The sequence below is a fragment of the Populus alba genome, chromosome 13 (genome assembly GCF_005239225.2).
Source record: "Populus alba chromosome 13, ASM523922v2, whole genome shotgun sequence".
In the NCBI taxonomy this organism is placed as follows: Eukaryota; Viridiplantae; Streptophyta; class Magnoliopsida; order Malpighiales; family Salicaceae; genus Populus; species Populus alba.
This window is the reverse complement of record NC_133296.1, coordinates 11,129,074-11,140,443: the sequence shown is the minus strand read 5'-3', so window position 1 is coordinate 11,140,443 and position 11,370 is coordinate 11,129,074.

Genomic DNA, 11,370 nt, shown 5'->3' with positions numbered 1-11,370 from the left:
AGATATTTTGTGCAAAGAAGAGTTTAGGGTTGGGGTTAAAATTTTGGTGGGTCGTGTTTTTGGGGTCAAGGGAGAAAAGTTACGATGGTGAGAAATAATAACAAGATTTTTTATTATTCTTTTTTTGTATCTTTATATTTTTTAAAATAAATTTAAAAAAGTAATTAATAAAATATTACTAGTTATTTTTTAATTACTATAAATTACTCCTTATATAAAAAATACTTTTTATTGATTATTTATACTTTAAACAATTTGTTTTCCAAAACTTTAGGGCAAATTCTTTGTAATATACTTTTAGATCTTATATTAAATGAATACTTAAAATTATACTACTCATGTTTAAAAATTCAAATGTAATATTAAAGTCTATCAAATAAACTAAAATATTTTTTTATAGAATAGAAATTGATCATATTTGATAATTTTTTATCCTAAAATTTAGATATAAAAGAAATTAATCATAATTTTGAAAATTAGATTTTCTAAGAAAAAGGAAAAGAAAAAAATAAATAATTTAATTTCATAAAAATTTAAAATTAAAGCAACTATCACTTTATTTTTGTTAAAGTTATACTAAAAGGATGTTGAGATTGAAAGATTCTTGTATAAATGTGATTTCATTGAGTTTCTATAAATATTTGTTTATCACTCAAATAGTTTTATCAAAATGCTACTAATTAATCATTTTATATTTTAAAAAGAATAAACTATATAATATAAATTTATTCCCATGAAAAAGCATGTAGGAACATTGCAAAATCAAGTAAAGTGTGGGGATGTGACTTCAAACCCCAAGAAAAGGTGATTTAATGTTTTTACAGGGCAAAAGGAAAATGAGACATTTATGAATAATGAGAGATAGAGATTACAAAAATTAAAGTGAAAGAAAATAAAGAAAAGTTGTCAAGAAAGTAATAAAAACTCTATGAGAAAAAAAATTAAAAAAAAATCAAAATTACATATGTAAGGCCATCATTCATAATGAATTTGCAACCTTTTATATAATGATATAGATTTTGAATCTTATTTAAACATGTAAACATTAATCCTATATAGATATTGATACAAGGAAACTTTATTAAATACTAAAACAAATTAAACTCCTTTCTCTCTTAATATCAATTAAAGGGGCCACCTAATGATTTAAAAAACCTAAGATTTCTAAAATTTAGCTCTAGTTTTGAAGTTCAGGTAAAAAGTTAGTTATGTTTAAGAGAAGAATGATGTTACTATTACCAAATTATTTTTTTATGAAATGTTACCTTTACTACGTATTTTTTTCTCATATCTATTTATTTATTACCAATAATTATCCTGATTATATTTTTAAGCTTTTATTTGAAATTTGTTTTATTTATTTGTAAAAAATACAATATCAAACCCTTAAAACAGAAGTCTCGTTGATTAAATTGCTTTTGAAAAATAGGACATCGATATCTTAAAAAATAAAACTTATTGATTAGATTATTAACAAAACTTTTGACATCAACCTCTTGAAAAGAACATTTGTTGAATTGACCATTTCTAAAATAAGTTTTGGATCTATATAGATGGTTAATATTGAATTAGGCTTTGGCCCATTTAACTTGATTAGTTGTAAAATGGATTTTAAGGACACCATTCCTACTCAATGAAGCTTGATGGGATCGACTCGATCCTAATTATTATATTACATAAATTCACACCTATAATAAATATTTTTTTATCTTTTTTAATTTTTAATTTTAAAATTTATTGTTGTTTTTTTAGAATACTATCATTGTAAATATTTGGTCTCACCTTCATACAAAACACAACAAGTATAGCAATGCAAATAAACTCACCCACCCATGAAAAATCAACCAAATATTACAAATTACTTAAAACATGGAAAAATATAACATTCAAAAATTAACCAATATTAAGAGATTATTTAGAAGTGTGGTAGCGATTGCTTTTTAAAATGCTTTTTGTTAGGAAATACATCAAAAAAATATTATTTTTTTAAAGTTATATTTAATATCAGCAGTTAAAATGATAAAAAAAAAACATCAAAAATATATTAATTTTAAACAAAAAAATATAACATCAAAAATATTAATTTTTTTAAAAACATTTTTAAAACACAAAAAGAAACAGGCTATCCAAATAATCAATATGCATTGATTTGAAATTGGGGTAAAAACATGTGAGAAAATGCTAGAGAACTTGATTGGGCTACATGACACATGTTTGTCTCATGTGCTGTCTTTTGACTTTTTGGACTAGAATGCACACGTGTTTTGCGCATGTCATCTAAATAAACCTACAAATACAAAACAAAAAAAAAAATTAAACCATTTGCCTTTATTTATCTTTTAATAGTTGGTGAAGCTAATGTGTTTTTAAGGCTAAACATGGTTGCCGACTAATTGGGTTTAGACTCGGTTTTAGGTTGTTTTTATGGTGGATTGGTGTGAATTTTTGGGTGGAGGTTGTTGATGGGCTTGTCGGCATCGAGTTGAAGTGGAAAACAATAGAGGTGGGTTATTGTTGGATCGTGGAAAAAAGGGATAAGAACTAAGATACTAGCAATGCTAGATCGATAAGGAAATGACTTGATGATGGTGTTTATGGTTTGTCCTATGGTAGGCGAAAGGACAATCACGAGGTAGAGAAAAGGTTATGTGGTTTTTTTTTCTCTTAGAAAGGTGACAATTAAGAGAGAGATGGAGATGGGTTTGTGTCATTCAATTAAAGGATAAAAGGTTGATTAAATATGATTTGTAGGAGGCCGGTGGACATTGGTTGATGAAAATAATTATTTTTAAGGTATGGTTTGATGGGTTGGTTTGGTGATGTTGGTGGGAGATTGAGTTTGACTAGAGTTAATGATTTGTGGTAGGTGTAGTGAATGTGTAGGCTACGCTGATTTAGCTAGGATGTTGGTTGTCTTAGGTAGGGATTAATTTGTATAAGGGAGGATGATGGTCTGTGGTTGGAGGTTATTAAATGGTTTGTTAAAAGGAACGATGGTCTATGGTTGGAGGTTATTGGGTGGCTATTGGTATATGGTAATGAATGTGAAGGGAAGATGAAAGTTTATGTATGATGGAGAATGGTGGTTTTGGCTAGTTGGAATCCAGTAAAGTATGAGGCTATGGTTGATTTTGGGTGGTAAGGTTTGTTCAGGTTTAGAAGATGCAAGAGGAGGAAAATATTGAGCTTTTTAGTATGTTTGTGTTCGTTGTTAGTGTTATTTTTTTAGAGGAATTAAGGTTGCGGGCTGAGATGAAGGTGACAAAGGTTGTGGGTTTGTGATGGTGGTTCGATGGGTTTGTTGGTGGCAAAAAAGGTGTGCTCGTTGAGTAGAAGAATGGATTGCAGAGGAGTGGTGATTATGGGTGTTTACAGTTTGGTTTGGGTTGGGTTCAAAATTCCAACCGAACTAGGAGATAAAATTTTCTGGTAAATTGGACCGAACTGAATCAAGAACTAACTTAACACGTACCAATTCGGTCAGGTTTTTTTTTAAAAAAAACCAGAAAATCTAATCTCTTAATCACCTTTTATTGTATTATTAAACAAGTTGTTAGGTACTTGTCTAAATGTTCTATATTTTCAAAAAGAAAAAAAAATATAATATATATATATATATATACATCACACAACCAATAGAAAAAAAAAAAAGAAAAAAAAAAAGGTGTAAACATATAGTTACAATAACAAATTTTCATTAAAATTTTCAAGCATGGATCCAGGGAGTTTTAGTGATTAAAATAAGAGACAATCCCAGCTTAATTGTAATATAAACAAACATGCAAAAACAGATCAGTAGGCATGCATTAAAGGCTTTTCATTCTCTAAATAACTAAGAAACACAAAATGAGAGTTTGAATAGTCTAGAAAATCAAAAAAGAAAACAACACGTTTGAGATAAAAAAAAAAAAAGAGTATTAACCAAGGCCAATAACCGACAAATAGAGATAATCGAGTAAAAGAAAAGAACAAAATATGAGAGATGAAGGTTATCTGTAACAACCTCTCAAGTTTCAACAAGGGAGATAACAAAGGAGAGAGATGGAACAAGAGAGATAAATGTTTGGCGACTGTTTTCAACGGGAAAAAGGGGGATTTTTAGGGTTAGTGAATTAGATCAATAAGTTTTCTATTTATACCCTTTTTTTTAAATGGATTTACAACTTACACTGAGTCTGATTCGGTTACCCAATTTTAATTTTTAAAACTGAAACTGAACCGAACCAAGTTATTTTATGATTTCTAAATTGATTTGATTGTTTTTTTTTTCTCTTGGTTTGGTTTTTTGGATAATTTTTTCCTGATTTCTAGGGTTTAATTGGTTGGTCGGTTTTTTTAAATACCCTTAATGATAATTGAGTTAATAGAAGGGCAGTCTTAAAAATTTTATGGAAGGTTTATGTAATGGGAAAGTTTATTGCACCAAAGGTTAGCTATGTTGTTGTTCATATATTATTAATCCATTTTATCAATCTTTTCTTAAAAAACATACGTGGAAAGAATTGCTGAAGTTTTGTGATCTAGGTTTTGAATTTGCTGGATCAATTAGTTAAAAATTATTGGAATTTAAAGGATCAAAATCTAGGATTTTAATACCCTTTTGATTTGTGTTTTGGGATTGATGAAATTAAAATTTTGAATTGTTGTAAATTGTAATCGAAGCTTAATTGTTGTTGTAAGATTAAAATTGGATCTTGGAATATTTGTCTTTTTATTATAGTCCTTAGCTTCTTTTTTTTTCTTCCGATTTCATCCAATTAGGATTTTGATTTTGTTTTCAATTTATCCATAAATAAATTAATTGAATGCTTATTCATGGTTAGTCATTGGTTCCAAAATTATACAATTTTGACTTAATTCTCCCCCCTCCCATTCTTACTTTTCTATTCAATTTCACTCATGATTGAAATAATTACACCTTTTAGTTTGATTTTTTTTTTGTCTCTAATTTAGTTCTTGGTCTTTCATTTCTTTTAATTAAGGCCAAATTAAATATTTTTTTTTAATTACTTATGTCTCCAATTATATTCTAAATTATTCCTGATTTTTTTTTTCTTCAACTCAATCCTTGACTTGTTAAAGTCAATTATTTATCCAATTTTGCCCCTAATTGTATTTTTTGTTCCTAACTTATCAGACATGAGAAAATAAACAAAAATGATGAAAAAAAACTAGCAAAATGATTAAAATTAACAAGATTTATTGAAAAAACTTTTTTTTTTAGATTTTTATTTTATGAAATATATATAAAAATAGAGGTCAAATTGAGTTACATTAAAGCCCAATTTAATCTTATGATTTCTTATTAGTTATGATGTTGAGAATTCTCACTTTAAGTTGAATTAAACTTTATACTTCTCTATGCAGATTCAAATGCTTATGATCAATCATTTTTTCTTGGTTGAACATGATCCTAGTTGTTTAGTCGACTTTATCTTCAACATTCGTAATTGATCAAGACTCTTTCAATACAAATGATTCCATTATATTCGATCAATTTTAACTATTTTTCTCTATTTATAAACAATCATTGTTCTTCTATATTTGATATGTAAATAATGTCTCCTGTATTTCTTTATTTATCAAACGAAGTGGTATTTTTCCCTGTCATATTTCTATTTGGAATTGATCGATCAATCGAATCAACCAAATATAAAATGGCAAGTGACATTGTGCACCCAAGAAATCACTAACCATTTCTTAAAACATGCTAACATGTTAAACGTTTCAACTAATAAATTAAATTTAAAAGCATGTTCTTTAGCTTTTAAGTGTGATGTTTAGGTTTCTTAAACTACTCCTAATTCTTCATATTTCACTTAAAAAATCTTTAATCCTTATTTTACATACTTAGAAATTTTTCTATAAAGATTTATCTAAGAACCATAAACAATTTTCTTTCTTTCTAAAATAAAAATGGCAACCTCAAGCTTTATTCCATCTAAACCTATAATCATCTCTAGTTACTAAAACTCCATAGACTATTTGCCTAACATCAACAAGTCTATCATCATTACTTATAGAAACTCATAGAAAAGCACTTCTAGTACCATTATATAAAAAGGTACCTAAAGATTAAAAAAACCAATATTTCACTATAAACATTAACAAAGAAACAATTCTCTTTTAGGATGATCACATAAATTTGAATACCTGGAAGAAAACCATTCCTTAATGTCTTAATGGTGTTACCATTGAATATCTTAAATGCTTAGCAAGATGCGAGATCATTTTTATGACTAATAAAGGTGTAAAAAGAATTTTAATGTAATCTAGCTACCCAGACTCTCTTCCAAACCTAGCAAAGAGCTTTTAACTATCCTCTCTCTATTCTTATCAAAGTCCAACAACACTTTTATATTCAGGTATATATTGAAAACTATTATCTTAAATGATTTGACCATAATAGATAGTCTTTACCTATCTAAAAAGAAACTTTGTTCCTCTATATATAATTGATACTAACTTTTTTAGGAATTTTGTAATAGGCGTGCCTAAATTTAGCTTGCTCATTTAGAGAGAGAGAGAAAGAGATTTAAATTTCCTACCTTTAAAAAGCATGTAGCTTTGATGTTATACTAGGCATATAAGCACCTTATATGTTATAACTCTAATAAACCTACCAAATCATATATAAAAATGGCAATAGCTTTAATAAAGGATAGGATTATAACTCTATAGCCTTTTATCCCAAGCCATATTTATAAGGCTTTAGGAGAGTGTCAGGCTCAAACTAAAAACCTTGTTTCATGATAAAAGGTAGTATTTATAAAGGTCTTTGATAAGTACAAATATAGACAATTATGTATTTTTCAAAGTTCAGTGATATAAGAATAAACATTAACCTAAACTCTATCTTTTCAATAAACAATCTATTTTAATCTTCATTCCAAGATTTATCCTTCAATGAATATGTGGAGACTTTCCTTAATTTGATAAATAAGAGTGATATAGTAGTATCTTATTTGATATCAATAAGGTTAAAACCTTAATGTGACACACACACACACACACACACACACATACATACATACATAAACATACACTATGGGTTGATGATAGATCTTATCCAAAGTATTGCATAAAATATTGCAATGACCCGCTATTTTTCCTTAAAGAAAATTTATTTTTTAAAGGGGAAATGGTCTAAAATATATATATGCATATGATATATGAAACAATTTCCATTTAGTATTATGGTCACTAAAAATCATAATTGATATATAAAAGGTAGTATTTATAGAGGTTTATGATAAGTACAAATATAGACAATTATGTATTTTTCAAAGTTTAGTGATATAAGAATAAACATTAATCTAAACTCCATCTTTCCAATAAACAATCTATTTTAATCTTCATTTCAAGATTTATCCTTTCAATGAATATGTGGAGACTTTCCTTAATTTGGTAAATAAGAGCGATATAGTAGTATCTTATTTGATATCAATAAGGTCAAAACCTCAATATGTGTGTGTATACACACACACACACACATACACATACACATACACTATGGGTTAATGATCGATCTTATCCAAAGTATTGCATAAAATATTGCAATAACCCGCTATTTTTCCTTAAAGAAAATTTATTTTTTAAAGGGGGAAATGGTCTAAAATATATATGCATGTGATATATGAAATAGTTGCCATTTAGTATTATGGTAACTAAAAACCCTAATTGATATTTAAAATTTTAAGATAAGAGATTGGTTATGCTAAATAGAAGACACTATCACCATAAACCATTTTACCTAAGGTAAGTTGCATTATTACTTGTCTTCTATTTCTAATCGTTTTGTTGTGCCTAATCTAATAATGATTAGTCTATATAGGTAAGGATAAGTCTACTATAATAAGTTAAACCTAAGGCTTAAGTTTATTCCTTCTATATCTGAGTCATCTTTTTCACTTTTAATTACTACCATAATGATTATCGGTAAGGATTCATTCATTTTGATAATTATTAGTGAACTGACATATTTAAACCCAATTACTCCCAGTCGAGACCTGTAACCATTGATAGTTTTTTCAGGTAATGTTAGTGAATAATCAGGATGAGCTTATATTAGGCTCAATAAACCCAACCCTAAACCTAAAAGGGATGATGCCAAACACTTTATTTATCCTATGATGAAGATTAATTCTCATTTTGTTGAATGAAGTTTTATACCCTAATTTTGAACATTAGAATAGTGATATTTATAGGTTCGTCTACTCAAGAATGAGATCTAGTGGTGTGAATATCCTTTTATTGACTAAAAATTGGACCATGACCATTATAGATTCATTGGCCCAAAGGTGTGTTGATACTTTAAACAATCACATTGATGGTTCAATTTTAGAATGTTGCCTTTAATCAATATTTATACACATTAGTTAGTAAAGACTCGTGTATGCATAACCATTATTAGTGGACAATTATTTAAGGTCAAAATATTTACATTACACAAGAATATGCCACCTTGATACTCTAAATTGAAACCTAAGAGTAGTAATCTTTAAAGGTTCATTTACGATAAAAATCATTGATGGATATTTGATTTATACATTGTAAAATAAGAAAATTTGGTTTTAAGAGCTAAATAGCATACAAATATTTGATGCTACCATTATAAGAAACTGATGATGTTTGTATTGAGTATCTAGTTGAGGGAAGAGACACTTGTGGTAAGGAGAGCATTGAAGATATATGTTAAGGTTGATGATTCGTAAGGTCAGAGGAAGAACATATTCCACATGAGATGTTATATTCATAATAAAGTTTGTAGCTTTGGTAGTTGCACTAATGTAGTTAATAATACATTGGTGAAAAATTTAAACTTGTATATTATCAAACATCCCATGCTTTATAAACTATAGTGATTGAATGATGGTGGTGAAGTGAAAGTAAATAAATAAGTTTTGGTTGCCTTTTTCTATTGGTAAATATTATGATGAGGTGTTATATGGTGTTATGTCAATGCAAGCTAGTCACTTATTGCTTGGTAGATTATGATAATATGATAAGAGAGTTATGCAAGATGGAGACAAATATGTATTCCATTAAGATGAATGGATGACCTATAACTTTTGTATCTTTAACACCTAAGAAAATATATGAGGAGAAATTGAAATTGATGAAGGAAAAGATGGTTGAAAAGGAGAGCTTGTATATTAAAAGGACCTTTTTTTGCTAACAACGTTCTTATTAGTTTTGATAATGGTGCTATTCTTCAGCTTGGTAATGATTTGTTGACCATAAAATATGTTTTCCATGATATAGATTTGAATTCGAATCTTTTTAAAGAAAGGGAGGATGATACGAACCAAGCTAGGTTCGAATTTGGCCTTAAAATGTCCGCTAACCAATTTTGCGAGATCATACATACCTCTCAAACTGTATATTATAACTTGCTAAAATTTTACAGGGAAATACTAAACACATAAAAATACATTTTGGTAAATGTTTACATCAAATGGAGTTCGAGAACATATTTTTTCAGAGGGTCAAAGTTACTAGACAAATCTTGTCAAATCTATCATACCGAACATTTATGTACTGTTTAAGACATATATGGAGCTTTATGTGGCAGTTTGCTGCTATTCTATTAGAAACTAGAAATTTCAAACTTTCCAACCATATATAGTAGGCCTAATAATTCATCCAGACAAGAGAGAACAACGTGTTTGAAGTCAGGACTGAAAATTTGCCAATATTTTATTATTTATTTAACATCGAATAATAATATTTTAATTTGAGTTTTTTCTGACCCATTAGACATTGTTTATGAGTTTACTTCATTATTGGACTTATATTAGTTGATTATTAGTTTAAACCTATGAGCTTGCAACCCAAAATGGATCAATTAGGGTTAGTTAGAGGAGACTATATTATGTTTTTTTTTTTAATTACAAATTTCAGCAGCAAGTTGAAGAATAAATGTGAGTCTTTTTTTTGTTTGTTTATGGCAAATCAACCTTTCTTTGCAGGGACAAAGATCATATAGTAACTTATCAAAAATTAACCGACTTCATGACGTCATTCATATACTTAAGGTTTGTAGATATAAGGTTATCTTAGGGTCCAAATCTTTTTTCTATACCTTTGGTTCTTGGGTACATGGTTATCTCTAAATCAAGATTTTATCAAACCTGATTTTCGGCTTTTCAAGTTGGTATCTACTTCGTTGGGGATCACTTGACCACGTGATCAATAGATTCACATAAAAAAAGACCATCTTATTAGTTTTTTTTTTTAAATTCAATATCAAGTATGTGGGAGCTTATGTTTATAGGAAGTAAACATGCACCTATACATAAGGATATGAGGTTTGTGGTACAAATGTTTACAATTACAATATTTAAAAGTACTAGGTCACGTACCGTCTAACGAGAATAAAAGCTAGATTGTTTAAGCTCTAAAGTTATAGCCCTAAACACTATAAAGGATTAAATAAATTCTCTAATATTTTATATAAAAAAGTCTTGAGCAATAATATGATGTTAAAACAACACCATAACCATTTAAAAAGAGTCTAAAACTAATCTAAACAAGAAAACTAATCTAAGTAGGAAATAAATAATTAAAAGTTTCTTGTCTATGTATCTGGAAAACCTAAGAAGAAAAAAAATCAATGAGAGTGTGAAATACAATTTGGCAAAAGAAAAGAAACAAAATGAAAGTAAAGATAAGTTTGACAAAAAAAATTGTTTATTGAGAGTTGGTCTCTAACCTAATTTACTCTTGACTTGAACGAAGACTTTGATATATTTTCTGATATGGTGTTTGAGAGAGAAAGAGCATAAGCAATGTTGGACTAGAGGTTTTACTAACAAAAGAAACAAAATCAAGAAAGATAAAATAATAGAGTGACAGACAAAGAAATGGAAATGAAACCAAAGAGAAAAAATGAAAGAAATTTAAAAGATTAAATGAAAAAAAAAACATTTATCTAAAAATTTTCAGAATGAACGAGTTGGTGGTGTCTCTTATGAAAAAGGAGAGCACAAGAGAGAATGACGAAAGGGTCTGAGGTAGACGTAAGTCTGCATTATTTTTTCTATAAAAAAATAATGTTTAGGTGCTACAAACAAATTTTAAAGAAAGAAGAAAAATAAATAACTTGGGTTATAACCCTAATCGATCAAATAAGTAGGTTTTATCTTAATGAGATGATAAAAAAGTGGCAACAATAGTAAATGGACAAAAGTTGAAAAAAAAAAAAGACTACGATGACTTGGGAAAAAACTTTTTTGTAGAGCGGAAAAATGATGTTATTCAATTTCCAACCAATTAAATATGAAATAATGAAATTGGATAAAAAAAGATAAAAAAATTGAAGTGAGTCAACCTAAGTTAGCATAATAGACATGTAACTTAGGCAATAAG